The 16,129-nt window shown below is 33.8% G+C and overlaps 1 pseudogene; it reads right to left on the reverse strand.

The window, feature by feature from the left end:
- Nucleotides 1–285: 285 nt before the first annotated feature.
- LOC112011115 (cytochrome P450 CYP736A12-like) lies at nucleotides 286–15,653 on the reverse strand (annotated as a pseudogene).
- Nucleotides 15,654–16,129: the final 476 nt, after the last annotated feature.

The following is a 16,129-nucleotide window of genomic DNA, read 5'->3' on the forward strand; positions in this document are numbered from 1 at the left end:
CATCTCTTAAAGAAGCATCAATATTGAAGATATGATTTCAAAGAAGGAATGTTTTAGGAAACCACACGCTACCGAATATTTTAACAATCTACCAACTCTATTTTAAATAAAAATATTGTGCAAAAGTTCCCAACCTATAATATTCTATTTTTGTGAGCACAAAATAAATTTGAATCCAAAACTAGGAAAGTTATGATATTGTTCAAGGTAACTTCGGTTTATTTGGTGCCACAATTTTTTCAACTGTTCATATGGAATAACGAAACCAAGTGCACAACAAATCTAAATAAGTAAAACCTTCTTAAAGATTATATCATAGTTCTCTTATAAATTTAACTAAGTAGGCGATAAGTTGGCATCGCAAACAAGTGCATGGCTCTTCGCATTGATAGCCCAAACTTCTCACTCATCTCCAAGTCATTAGGCAACATGCCACTAGGGAGCACCCAGTGAAAGCAATGTAGTAACTGAGCTAGAAAATATTTAACGGTTGTAAGGCCTAGATGCATTCCGGGGCACCCTCTGCGACCAGACCCAAATGGGATAAGCTGGAAGTTACGTCCTTTGAGGTCTATATTACCATTTATGAACCTTTCAGGGTAAAACTCTTCCACATTATCAGACCACACACAAGAATCTCGTCCAATAGCCCAAATATTTATTATTATTCATGATTTCTTGGGGACATAATATCCATTGACCTCAATGTCCTCCATAGATTCACGTGAGACTAGTAATGGTCCAACAGAATGAAGTCTTATGGCATGTTTGGATGTTTAAAAAAGGAGGGAGAGTAGAGTAGAGGGAGGGAGAGTAATGCAATTACCTTATTTGGAAGTTTTTTAAAGAATGAGGGGGAGGGGTTTGGAGGAGTTTGGAGGGGTTTGGACTCCCTCTAACCCCCCAATTTTAATTCCTCCAAATTGGAGAGATTTGGAGGGGGAGTAGAGTACATAAACTATTGACCAAGTAAATTATCTAATTTATCCTTATTATATTAACAAAATTACACAAGGGGAAGGGCTAATTACTCCCTTCCCCCTTACTAATTTTAAAAACATCCAAATAAGGTGGAGGTGAATCATTCTCCTCTACTCTCCTCCCCACTACTCCCCTTCCCTCTACTTCCCTCTACTCTCCCCCCTCTCTAAACTTCCAAACAAGCCATTAAGCTTTCCTTCACTACCATATCCAAGTATGTTAATTTTTCCAAATCAGTCTCCTCCACCCTCCGATTCATTCCAACCACACGTTCTAGCTCCTCCTGCACATGTTTCATCACTCGTGGATACCTCAAGAGTTCAGAAAATGTCCACTCAATCGCAGCAACTGAAGTGTCGTATGCACCTGAAATCATGTCTAGTATAATAGCCTTGAGATTTGTTCGATCAATAATGTATACTTGCTCATCATGAGGATTCATGAGTTGGTTCATCAAAGAAAGCAGCGTGTCATAAAGTCTGTTTCACGATCTTGTTGACCACTACTTGGAATTTTTTCATGCTCCTTGATGATATTCTCCAAGACTATGTCCAAAGCCTTGCTACATTTCTTCATGCATCGTGTCAATCCCTGATAGAAATAAATAGCTTGAAAATCACTATGCTAACGATACCATTTCACAAATTTTACTAAAAATATACCAAACAAATTGATGTGGTAACTATACATCCATGTAAATGGTGCTACATCAGTTACTCAAACCTAGACGTAACCAAATTTTCACCTCAATTCCTTAATTGAATTTTTGTTTAGAATTTTTTAAAAATGAAGAATTATTCAATACAAAGGGAAACCAGCATGAACATGAACATGAAAATGGTAAACCAGATCCATGTAATTCATGCAAAATGCAATCCTTGTCATCAATCATTACGCACAGTTCTTATATCTTTTTTAATAATTCAATAATTAGGGAGAGGATTTGAGTTTTTTTATTTCTTCATCAGATGCATGAAGCATCAAAGTGACTTCTTGAAATTGTGCGTTTTGAAAAAATGGTGATTTTATTAAGTGTAGTATGAAATTGAACTTTTTAAAAAGTAGAACGTTTGGTAAAAGTTATTAAAAATGCATTTACCAAAATTGCAGTTTGAAGTATAAATTACTGAAAAAGACAAACTATATATTAGGTAATTCTTTCATAATTATGGTTTCATCTTCTTATTAATAATAAAATTAATATTAATATTATAGTTTGTCTTAGTTATTATTTTTATTAGTGCCTTAATTATTTATAATAGTAATTAATTATTTAATTTTTCATCATGACAGAGTACAAAATGATAATGCAAAAAAAAAAAAAAAAATCAAATGCATACCAATAATCTTTTTTTTTTTTTTTTTTTGAGAAACCCAATAATCAAGTTTATATTGTACCACATTATATTATTTTTAAAAAATTGGCAACTACAAATAAAACAACCATCTTGGAGTCTATCTCTATTTTTATATTGAATTTAATTTTTCTTGGTAAAGATAAAAACTATGCTTTTATTATTATTATTAATTAATGTAACCAAGGCTGTGAATTCAATTGGAAAATATAATGTACAGTATATAAGTTGTACCTAAAATCTAATAAAATCAATTTAAAAAAAAAAAGTACTCTTTAAAAAAATTAAACCCACTTACTCACTGAGTACAAAAGTAATATTAAACCCATAAACCTTATCAACAATAAATCCACTCCACCAATAAGTAGGTGACACCTCACCCACCCATATTAGATTTCATTCTTTATCACTCATAAAGTTAATTAGGTGACACCTCACCCAACCAAATTTTCTCCAACCAATTAGGTTTCATGCTTCTAAATTTTTTATAAAATAATAATAATAATTAGGTTCCATGCTTTATCACATGGATGATTATATCCTTTTAGCCATTACATAGGCAACATTCATAATCATAGCGTAGTGTTCTAGAAAGAATACAACCACATTTTAAGACAATAATAAAGGTAGAAATATAAAGAACAATGCAAAGACTACAACTATCTACATTATTTTTGCCGCAACACGTCCCTTCACCAATTGTAAGTGATAGAAGAATAGATTGACATGAAATAATTATTATTTTTTCATTTCTCACAACTTATCACATAGCAAATTGTGTAAAAAATTGTACACATAGTTATGATCTAGCATTTTTCAAATATAAAATACGCAGGAAAACATCATGTTCATCTTATGATACAGCTTGAAATTGGAATAATCACTTATTTTTCTTTTTCTTTTTTCTAAGAATTATCACTTTTTCCACAATAATGTGAATACTATAAATTTTGTCACAACTATCTTAATTGATAAATTGAGTGATTAAAAAAATGTGAGTTTATATTATAATAACGAACTACTAAGCACATTATGTCAAATAAAACAATTGTGACAAAGCATGTGTGAAGTGTGTGGTATTGTTTACTTCATAAATATGCATGGCATTAAAGTCCAAGTTTGTGAAAGGATCCAAATTTATTGAACCAGTTATGGGCATATATGCTTTGTCAATTGCAAATATTGTAGTCTTGTGGAATTGGAATAGGGTGGTAGAAGATAAGATTAGTTTATTACTTATCGAAGTGTAAGGAATTAATGTAAGAAGAAAAAAAAAAAAAGTAAAAGAATTGTTGAGAAAGGTACAAAACAATATCATACTAGAAATAATAAAAGGGAATTATATTGGCAATGTGATTTTCAAGGTAGCCATGTTATGCAAAGATTTTACGGAGATTTGAAATCTTAGATTTAAACATGTCTTATTTTTCTTTTATCACAACCATAAAGTTTAAATAGAAAAATATATCATCAAGGGAGTAGGTTCAAGATGCAAGATCTGGGGGTATATTTAAGTATTTCTGAATAATTTTTTATAAAAAAAATATTCCTGTAAATTGATTATTTTAGAAAAAAATTTATATCACTTTTATATTAAAATATATATATATATATATATAACACGGTCAAAAGAGTCAGTTGCATTTTTCTATATATAAAAAAAAATCTAAAATTATTTGCTAAACACATCCTTTAACTTTTCCAACAAAAAATAAATAATAGACCAATCGGATTTTGGATTTGGCTATATATGGAAGAGGACAAAGATTAAGAGCTAGCTGACAGGCCACAATTTGAATGACCCCTTGTGATTAAACCAATTAATTACTTAGCCAAGTTATTAATTAATCAATTTATCATGCAATTGCGTGGAAGCACAAACAAATCACCAAAAACTAAATATGCAGCGAAAATTAAATAACACGGTAATTTGTTTACGAATGGGGAAAAACCTCGCGGCAAAAACTCTATCGGGTGATTTTCAGGTTACCACTCTCGAAACTCTACTATTATTAAATCAAGCGGTTACAAGTAAAAGAATCCCAAGTACCTTACCAACCTACAGTTGAACCCTTACCTCAATACCCAATTGGACTTGATCTGTAGTGACAATTTCCACCTTTGATGCACGGCTCCTAAGTACGTGACTAACCAATACGCGGATCCCAGTACGTGACTTCAAAACACCAACTAAAGAGGAGAGGTTGGCTGCAAAGTTCTTCAGTTTATCCTACACGATGAAGATCAGGAAGATGCTTGGTCACAAAACCCTTTGGTGCAAATACACAGCAACTTCTTCAAAGAAGATGAACTAGGTCAAGAACTTCGTTTTTAATCACAATTTGCTTGAACAAAGATTGCTCAATTCTTTTTGCAACTTGTGTACCACTTGACGGCTCTTAAAACAATCTTTTTATATGTTTAGGGTTTGGAGAAAAGAATGCCCAAAAGCATATTCACGGATCCCAAAAAAATCAGATCAGAAAATCTGAAATTATAAATCTCGACAAATAACAGGTGTCGAGGTAGGTATCGAGCTTTAATGAATTTGTACTTCAGTTACTTTTTCTTAGACAGACTTGATGACTTCAACACTTAACCTTGAAACCTTGTTTCTTGAAGTATTAAAAATACCTAGAACTACCCAATTACAAGTAGAGTGCGTTTTTTCAAAGAATTTCATCAATTTACATAAATAAGTGACATATATTCTTAACAAGTGAAAACACATATGTCCTGACACTAGCAAATCAAGCCAGACTTCATAATCCTCCTCCAAATACCAAGAAGGTCACTTTAGCTAACCATAAAGATTTAATAAGACTCGGATAAAGTCATAAAGTTGAATCGATAGAAACTTACATGCCTGTAGATCAAGTGCCCCAAGGTAAGGCATATAATCAGCTAGATTGAAAGCCCCCGCCAAGCTCAAGTTCTCCTCAATAAGCATTTTCAAGTCGAATCTATCATCACTACTTCGCCTAAATATCATTCTACATGTAGTTTCCTCATTAAGTTCGCACACTTTCCCACTAAGGTCCACGACCTCATGCGCCGCGCGCGGCTTTTTTCAGTGACTGCACTAGTGATCCTACCTCCGCCTTCCTCACAGGTGCAAATGAACCTATTTTTGAAACACAAAGAAGTTGCAACGTACATAGTTTCCTAAAGTTGCGCCAATATGAACCATACTTGGTGAAAGCCATGCCCTTGGTACCATAAGACAAGTACTCTGAGACTTGGAGTTTAGGTCGGCTAGCAAAAATGGTGTCATGGGTCTTTAAAAATAGCTCAGCAGCTTGAGGAGATGAGACCACAATAGTTGGTACATGGCCAAGCCGTAATGACATGATGGGTCCATATATTTTGGCTAAGCAATGGAGAGCACGGTGTGGGAGACTACCTAGCATGTGAAGGTTACCAATGATTGGTAAGGAACGAGGGCCCGGTGGGAGTTTAGGCTGATTTTTGTTGTCCTTTGGCCGTGATAGGATGCGTATGAATGTCCAGATGGATAGTAGAAGGAAAATAGCTAATGTCAATGGAGACACTTTGGGAATTGAGTTGAGGAAAGGTATGGGACACAAAGAATTTTCTCTCTTCTGCCCAAGACGAAGATATAAGAGTCCTATTTATAGGTAATATCTTACAGGGGTAATTTACATTCAGAAGATGATAAGCTTCTCCAAAGGTCTGTAGGGGCTGGGACAATTTTGTCAAATGCCCGGAGCAGTAGGGGCCATGACTGACAGTTCTTGGAACTGGTTGACAAATGTCAATCTGGATGAGAGGGCCTGACTGCATAGCTATCCTTATCCCACTATGCTTCTGCCAAGGATTAAAGAAGTCTGACTACTGAAGACAAGGATGATAGGGAGATCTAATTTCATCCATCACTTGTTTAGAACCATTCTTCATCAACATTTGTATTTGGATCATGGTTGTGATAATAAGGATCATCATATTGTATAAGAGGATTAAGAGGATTAGGCATTTTTTAATGATCTTCATGTGGCCACTGTTGTCTACAAACTTTTGGATCAAATTGATACTATTTCAGATAAGGTTCCCTTATTCAGGGATTCTGTCATTGTGAGAGCACAATAACAGGATACCCAAGAGGTGTCCATATGTGTGTGGAGAGTATCATCTAGATTAGTGACCCAATGTATCTCTGCATGGTGAAAGATTTTTTCTGTACGGACATCATTTTTGGAATTGAGTTTAGCAACAAGACATGCTGAAGTGATTTTACAACCAAATCTTAGATGTTCTGCTTTGGGATAATCTATCCATTCTCCTTCATGCTCATCATTTTTCAAAAGCTCAAACCACAAATTTATAATTTATGGGACCTGAAGAGATGTTTGGGGGGATTATAATTTATAAACTCTTGTGAAAGTGGGAACTGGAAAATGGCTAATGTACGTTTTATTATAAATAAATAAATAAATAAATAGTAAATTAATACTAGGATGGGTACAATAATTGTGTGGCCAAATTCAACCAAAAAAAAAAAATCTCATCATATTGTCAACCAAATCTTGCCAGTCGGCAGTCACCTTCACTTCAAATTTTAGAATTAAAGCCTCAAATATTTGACTGTTCTAATAAAAGAAATTCCCCAAAAAAAACACAAAAGAAGGTACCAAAAAAAACCCAAAAATAAAAACTCTATTGGCCCATTGCTCAGCCCATAGCAAGTCACAAAACTCACAGCCACAACCCCCAAAATCAATCACCATCTCCACCACAGCCAAAACCCCAAAATCAACTACCACCTCCAAACCCACTAGAGATGGAGAGATAGAGAAATAGGTGAGAGAAGAGAGAGAAAGAAAATAGAAAAGAGAGAGAGGTGAGCACATGAACCAGAGAGTGAAAGAAAAAAAGAGGAAAAAGGAAATGTGAAAATAGCTAAATACCACATTTTGTCAAAATTTGTGATAAATTAGCACTGTTTCGGAAATATCTAGCAATGTACCATTTTTTTAGTACTAGAGTTTCACAAAATCAAGTTTTAAATAGTACTCGAGTTCAATGAACTCAAGTTCCTAGGTGAGTAGTCAGCGTGACACTGCTGACCTAGAATTTGAGAAATTAAAAAAACAATATGGTACTCGATATTGCGGAAATCGAGTACTTCTTTATAGTGCTCGAGTTTACCAAAGTCGAGTACCTTGTTTTTCTTTTCTTTTCTTTTTTTCTTTCTTTTTTTTACTTTTTGTTTCGTACAAAATTTTTTCTTATTTCATCTTCAACTATTTGTGATCATTGTGTCCACCATGTTGGGTGCATCATAGCACCATGGGTCCAGCCCACACTTGATAAAACACCTCATTAAAGAGGTGGTTGGACAAGCCATAAAAGTCGGCCTATTTTCTTCTTGGGCAATGACTTAGGTGTGTTAGACACGCTAAGGAGAAAGAAGAAAAGAAAGGGGCTGATGCATTAAGGCTATACGGCCTAAGGAAGAGCTGAAGGAAAAAGAAAGTGGCTAAGGCAAAGTCAAAGCAAGTGAGTTGCATTTATTGTGATTTGATGTCAAGAGTGTGAAAGGAAGAAAAGAAGGAAAAGATGAAGAAATAAAATGGGAGGCCATTCAGGCAGTGAGCAAGAAGTGAAATCCCAGAGAAAGTGAGGACTAAGTGCAGTCATGTCATGGCTTCTAACAGTGATGAATTGAAATGTACTATCCATATGTGTCTTTGGTGATCTCTGATTATGAACATTAGATAAAATTACCAACTCTTATCATTTTTTTGTTTAGAATCATATCAAATTACCAACTCTTCTCATTTTATTGTGCAGCACTTTTCAACAATATACTCAATGAGACCTCCGATCCTTTGTTTAGGTGTTATCTAGGGTAAGGGCCATTTTGCATCTTACTGACTTCCTGACATATCATGGGCACCTTTAGTGAATAGTTACTACCAGACTACTTTGTGCTTTAGCTAACTGCAACTCTAGTTACTTGCACATAAACTTTTTCAAGTCCAGACACTGTACTTAGTTTGGTGGACACAAGGATCACAAGCAGTTGAAAATGAAATAAGTAAAAGTTTTGTGAGAAATAAAAAAATTAAAAAAAAAAAAAAAAAAAAAAAACAAGAACTCAACTTTGTTAAGCTCGAGTACTATAAAGAAGTACTCGATTTTCACAATATCAAGTACCACATTGTTTTTTTAATTCCTTAAATTCCAGGTCAGCAGTGTCACGCTAGTGACTTACCTAGGAACTCGAGTTCACTGAACTCGAGTACTATTTAGAACTTAATTTTGTGAAACTCGAGTACTAAAAAAGTGGTAAATTGCTAAATATTTCCAAAACAATGTTAGTTTGCCACAAATTTTGCCAAAACGTGGTATTTGACTATTTTCACCAAAGGGAAAAGTAAGTGAGAAAATATTATTTTATTTGATATTAGAATAAACAACTAATATTTGTTTTCACTTGTGAGTTACAGGGGACTGTGAACGCTCTAAACCTGCTTAACTACAATGTGTGGTCAAAAATCAAGTTTATTTTTAGAGTATTCGCAATGGAAAATTGTATCCTATCTAATTTTACCATCTCAAAAAACTACTTTATTAATTATACCATACCATTTTATAACACAGCCAACATTCCAATTTTTATTTTTCTATTCTACTCATTAAAATAATATATATTACACAATAAAATAATATAATATATTCCAATATAACTCTCCCTCTCTTTTCTCCCCCATCTCTCTTCCACTTTATCAATTAAAATATATTATAATTTGCAATTCTAGCATTTTACAAGTCCATTGCCAACACCTTTTTGTGCCTTGATTGAACTTTTCCCCTACATTTCCCATTTGCAATTGCCAATGAAAATGCTCTTAGTGCTGTATCAAAGTGAATAGATATTTATGTAGTTGATGATAGCTTTAATTATATATATAATAATATTATTATTATTATTATGTAATATATTATTATATATAAGAATAGTGTGGCTGAGTTTACAAAAGAACAATATAGAGTGCAAATTACATATTATTTGGGTGTTGTTTGATCAAAATTTAAGTTACCTACTTGTAATTTAAAATTTGACATTAAGGGTCCATTTGGGATCTTCTTATTTTGCTGAAACTGAAAACTTCTTGCTAAAACTAAAAGCACTGTAGATAAAAATAAAAATTATCTGAAATAGTATAGTGGGACTCATGAATAGTACTAAAATATGCAGTGGGACTCATGAATAGTAGCAAAAATAAGCTGAATAATAAAATAAGCTGACTTTTTAAGCTGGAGCCAAACGCACACTAAAGCTCCGTTTGGGTAAGGCTTTTTGCGTTTGCATTTAGAGTAAGTTGCATTTTTTGGTTGGTCCATGGCACTGATCATGGACCAACCAAGTGCAAATTGCAGGTGAACAGTAAATTTGAGCAATAAAAAATATTTTGCTACAATGTTTTCAGAAATAAGTTTTCAGTTTTTAGCAAAATAAGTGATATCCATACACACACTAAGAGTTTGTTTGGAATTCGCTTATTTTGCTGAAACTGAAAACTTTTTGCTGAAAGTACTGTAGATAAAGGTAAAAAATAGCTGAAATAGTACATTGGGACCCATGAATAGTACCAAAAATTGCAAGGGTGCCCATGAATAGTAGTAAAAATAAGCTAAATAATAAAATAAGCTGGCCTTTTTAAGTTGAAGCCAAACGCACACTTTATCTACCTGAGATTCGACCAAAATTTAAGTTGCATACCTATTGTTCGAAAGCTCATAATGCAAGTGTTATGAATTATTTTTTTATCTTATTTAATATTATATTTTTATGTTTTTTGTGTTTTTGGAAGAGAGAGACATAAAAGTATAGCAAAATTATATATTTAGCCATATTTTAACAGATGTGGGTTACGGAACTTTAATGCTCTGCTTGTTTTGATGGGAAATCTTCTGTAAAGATAGTTTTCTGTATTTTCCAGTATTTAGTAGTATTAAAAAAAAAATAATAAGTCAAAGGAAAACTATATTTGGTCAATAGAAAAAGTATGGCTTATTTTTAAAGATTTGTTTTCATCAATATTTTTTGGAAAACAACTCTATCTCATAGCAAGCTAAATAAGAGAAGTTAAAAAATTGTTTTTCAACTCATTTAAGGTAATTATCAAATATAGGCAAATGAAATAATTTTACGAAAAATACTTTTTAGAAAATGACTCATTTTCTAGAAAATACTTTTGCCTAAACAAACTGATTGTAACTAAGCTAACTTCAGGTGGGTAAAGTGTTAAATTTCAAACCACAAGTACGCAACTTAAATTTCAACCTAACTACAGCTGGACTAGTTATAATTTGCCCTAATATATAATAAGATATATGGGTTTAACTTGTTACACCCAAACTGTTTTACACAGTTTTACTCATTTGGATAATTATGCGAATATGATTTGTAATTGATGTATATTTTAAGAGAGAAAAACATTCACAACTTTGAAACTATTGCTTAATATTTTGTTCTAAATGTTGAACCCCCTGAAAAGGCTCAAAGATGTGAACTTCAACAAATAAGTATTGCTTTCTTAGAATGAGATTCTAGAAAGACCACCAATGCAAGAGTATTATTTTAATCAATTCAATGATATCTATCGAGTGATCTCAAAACTAGGCCATATAAAAATAAAATACAAGATTAACAAATGAATTTTTAAGTGATTGTTGAACTATATTAAGTTTTTAATTTATAAAATAAAGTACTTGTTTTGTGTCATAATTTTTTTTTTATTACTTGAGAATTTGGTTATTTTTAGTTTGCCCCCCGCAAATATTTCCAGACACTGCCACTATTTAAAGCCAAATCTGAAATCTCTCCTCCCCCTCTAGGATAGCTATCACTTATAAAAATAAATAAAAAGCAAAAGATGCATTACATGTCCCAGTTTTCATGGCTTTTGAATTGACTTTTATTGTGTGTTGTTGTATTAAAACTCAGTTTCCTCTTCCCTGTACGTTTATGTGCTTGTTTCTAAAAAAAAAAAAGACATCCCAAAAAGAAGAAACAAATAATCTAAAATTTAAAAAGTCACATTTGTATATTCCAAGCTGGCCCAACCATTGCGCAATAGCCTAAGGTCCAAGCTCCAGATTTCCAAATTTTAAAAAATAAAGATATATTAGTTAAATTCAAAATATTAACTATTAAAATTATTTTTTTTATAATTTTTTTTTAAAATGAAAGCTAATGTTAGGATTGAAATCTATGGTTTGATTGTATAGCTGGATTCAAGGTCAGCTAGGCCTCCAAGAATTTTGAAAAAAGGAACAGAGAAAGAAAAAGAAAAGAACAGAGAAAGAAGAAGAAAAGAACGGAGAGAGAAGAAAGAAGAAATTGTATTTCAAATTTACACTTTGCTTCATTAACCCATGTACCACCCCTTGCCCCTTGGTCTCTTAAACCACACCTCACAGTTACACCTCACAGCTATCACCAACCCACTAGTCTATAACTAACTCTAACTGCCCTTGCACAGTCACTAACCAAGTCATATACCCTACAACACTAATATGCAAGCCTCGGAGCATTAGCATTGGAAAATTCCAATTCTACTATATTTTACCATTCCAAAAAGTTACTTTATCATTATACCATACCATTTTACAATACCTCCAGCATCCCAAAACTCTATTTTTATTAAAATATTATTTTTTAATCTTTCTTTATTATTTCTTTCCAACGGTCACTTTTTTTCAGACTTCATGATTCGTCACATTTTCCTAGGCTTTCCAACAATCATTTTTTTTTTCCTCTCTTTCTCCTTCAAGCTCTAGCACCTGTTCAACACACAAAGCCCCCCACGCACAGAGAGACTTATGACACACCAATCAACCTATCCAAACACATCACCACACACATAGAGTCACACACACACACAAACCATCAACAAAGCCACACACCCACAAACGCAAACCATCAAACCATCAACAGAGCCACACACACACAAACCATCAAACCAATTGGAGCCAACAACGGCCACCACACCCACCACCCAAGCCGCTGATTAGCAAACCCAAGCCATCGATCAGAAACCCACGCCGCTGATTTAAAACTCAGGCCGTCGATCAGCAAACCCAAGCTACCGATCAGAAACCCACGCCACTAGAGCAAACCCATTCAAAAAAAATCATCACCGAAGCCACCATCGGAGCTACCGATGATCAACCCAACCGATCCACCCACCAATCAACAGATCCATCGTTTCGAACCCACCATCAACCAATCCCAACCCACCAATCAACCAATCCAAACCCACCGATCAGTTGAACTACAGTGCGATGAGAGATGAGAGAGAGGCCGTGTGAAGCTTCAACGATGGAGATGGGTGAGGGTGAATCGATTGAGCTACAGTGCAATGAGAGATGAGAGAGAGGCCGTGTGAAGCTTCAGCAATGGAGATGGGTGAAAGGCTTGGTGAAACTTCAGCGATGAAGGATGGTGTGTGATGGTGTTTAGGTCTGAAGAGAGGAGAAAGCAGATGGAGAAACAGAGAAGGAAGAGAGAGAAGAGAACAGCAAAAATGAGAGAGATGAGAGAGAAATTTCGTAGGAAAAAGGCATCATAAAATATATATATATATATATATATATATATATTTTTTTTTTACAATACCTGAGTTTAGAGTTCTCTGTTGCAAGACATTTTGGGGCTGCAAATGACAAATTCTCCTTACATTTGGCATTTGCATTCCCCAATGCTAATGCTCTCATATGTACACTTAGAGCATTCTTATCAAAAAGGGCAAATGCTATAAATGCTAAAATTTAACATACAAAATGCTATAAATACTAAAAAGCATACTCCATCAACACTCTCAAATCTTATTTATTTTGCAATCTAGCTACAGTGGACTGCTATGTCTAACAGCCCACTATAGCAAGATTGTAAAAAAATAAATAAATAAATTTTTTTTAATATTTGTTTAATGGTAGTTATTTGAAAACATAAAAAGAAAGAATAAAGAAAACATAAAGAAGAATAAAAAATATATATTTAAATGAAGTGATAAAATAATAGAAGTTTTGATGTTTAGTGGATTGTAAAGTGATATGTTAAAATTGATAAAATATGATTTTGAAATGGAAAAATGCTAAAATATTTAGCATTCTTGATAAGAATGCTCTTAGGCGCTCAGGCACTAGGCACTTGTACTACACTCTTCAGCTACTACCATACAACCATCTTATAACCCAACATACAAACCAGCTACTACCATACAACCATCCTATAACCCAACATACAAATTGATACAACCATCCTATAACCCAACGTACATAACCCAACATACAAACTGATATAATCATCCTATAATCCAACAAACAAACTGATACAACATACAAAACTATGCTTAACAACTAATGCTAAAAATACTATAAATTTTGACATGTCACAAATCATAGAAAATTAATTTTGACACTCATCTACATAAACTATAAAATCCACATTTGTATGTTTAGAGCTGGCTCAACCATTAACTGAGTTTTAGGCAATCGCTTAAGGTCCAAGCTCCCAATTCCCAAATTTTAAAAAATAAAGATATATTAATTAAATTCAAAATATTAACTAATAAAAATTATATTTTTTTATAAAATATTTAAAAAATAAAAGCTAATACTAGATATACTATAAATTTTTACTTGTCACAAATCACAAAAAATTAATTTTGACACTTATCTATTATATTATAAAATCAAAACATCTGACTTTTTGTTGATTTCCTGAAAGCTTGCCACATAAGTTTTGAATATTTCACAATTTCCACATCATTATTTTATTTGTTTATTTATTTGATTTTTTAACCAAATTTGATTTAAAACTCCAAAAACTCTACGTGAACCACACTACCAGCGACTCCACTCTAAGATGGAAGTCATTAAATTAAGACATATATTTCCCACTGAAACAGCATTATCACTCAAAGATTTGTCTAATAATACTAATAGCTCTCTTCATACCTTTTTGGAGCAACACTATTGTGACATGAATCAAAAGGTGGGAAGAATCCTATGGCTTACTCTTAACGTTCTATTGTATACTTCATCGATCACAACTAGGGCTGTCCATGGGTCCGGCGGGTCGGGTTTGTGCCCAACCCGCAACCGACCCACCGGAGATCGGGTGGGGAGGTGCCAGACTCGCAACCGACCCGTCTTAGGGTCGGGTTTTGCGGGTTAGTTTTCCGTCGGGTAAGGCCAAAACCCACCGGAGAGGATGAAAAAACTAGAAAATCGGCGAAATCTCTTCCGATCAGTCCAAGATCCGATGCGATCTAGCCGGATTTGGCAGAGATTTTGCCAAATCCGATGCTTTTTCCCCCAAATCGTGCCGAGAATCGTCGGATCTAGTGTTTTAGTCATCGAAATCTGCCAAATCGTTGCTGGAAAACTACTCGAAAAGCATGAAATCGCAACTCGTCGTTCTCTCTTCGGGTGGGTCGGGTTGAATGGGTTTTGAAGGAAGGGAACCGAAACCGAACCGCCAGCATCGGTTTTTGGAGATCGGAAACCGAAACCGACCACTGGAGCTGTCAGATCGGGTTGTAGTGGGTCGGGTACGGGCGGGTTGGCGGGTGATCTGAACAGCCCTAATCACAACATACTACACATACTTTTTTTTTCCACATAAACTATCTAAATTTTAAAGTACAGAGAGAGAGAGAGGACATATTACAATCAACAAGAAGAGCAAACCAAAACTAAATAAGTAAAATTTTCCTAAAGATTATTTCGTAATTCTCTTACAGATTTAACCAAGTAGGTTATAAGTTGGCATGGTAGACAAGTGCTCGGCTTTCCGCATTGCTAGCCCAAACTTACCACTCATGTCTAAGTCATTAGGCAATATGTCAAGGGGGAGCACCCAGTGAAAGTAATGCAATAACTAAGCTAGAACATATTTGACAGCGGTAAGGCCTAATTTATTCTAGGGCAACCTCTATGACCAGACCCAAATGGGATGAGTTGGAAATCATGTCCCCTAAAATATATATTATTATTCATAAGCCTTTCAAGGTAAAATTCTTCAACATTATTTGACCATGCACCAGGATCTCGTCCAATAACCCAAAAATTTACTATTAGTCTTGATTTCTTGGATACGTAATATCCATTGATCTCAATGTCCTCCATAGATTCATGTGGGACTAGTAATGGTGCAACAAGATGTAGTTTTAAGCATTCATTCACCACCACATCCAAGTATGTTAAAGTTTCTATATCTATATCATCCACCATTTTTTTCATTCCAACTACACCTTCTAGCTCTTCTTGTACAAGTTTCATTACTTGTGGATGCCTCAAGAGTTAGGAAAAGGTCCACTCAATTGCAGTGGCTAAAGTGTCATATGCACCCAAAATCATGTCTATTATGATAGCCATGATATTTATTCGATTTATTATCTATACATGTTCACCCAAAATTTCATATATTATCATATCCATAATTGTTCACTGTATACACTATGGTTTTTTTTTTTTAATATTATTTTTTTATGGGAAAATAGAAACACTGCATACACCAAGTTGGTAGCATAGTGTTCTAGAGAGGTTGGAAAAGTAACAAAACACGTTTTTCAAAAACTATAATAAAATAAGTAATAATTTAGAATACATGTAAAAAATGCCCTGGTTATCGATCTTTTATATATATATATATATGAGTTGAGTTCAAGTTACACTTGTTATAACTCTAAGTAATGTTACACCATTCAATAACTTGTAATTAAATTTGTATTTTGGAAATCTTATCATTGGATTAC

This window comes from Quercus suber, unplaced genomic scaffold, assembly GCF_002906115.3.
Source record: "Quercus suber isolate HL8 unplaced genomic scaffold, Cork oak 2.0 scaffold_344, whole genome shotgun sequence".
Taxonomy (NCBI): domain Eukaryota; kingdom Viridiplantae; phylum Streptophyta; class Magnoliopsida; order Fagales; family Fagaceae; genus Quercus; species Quercus suber.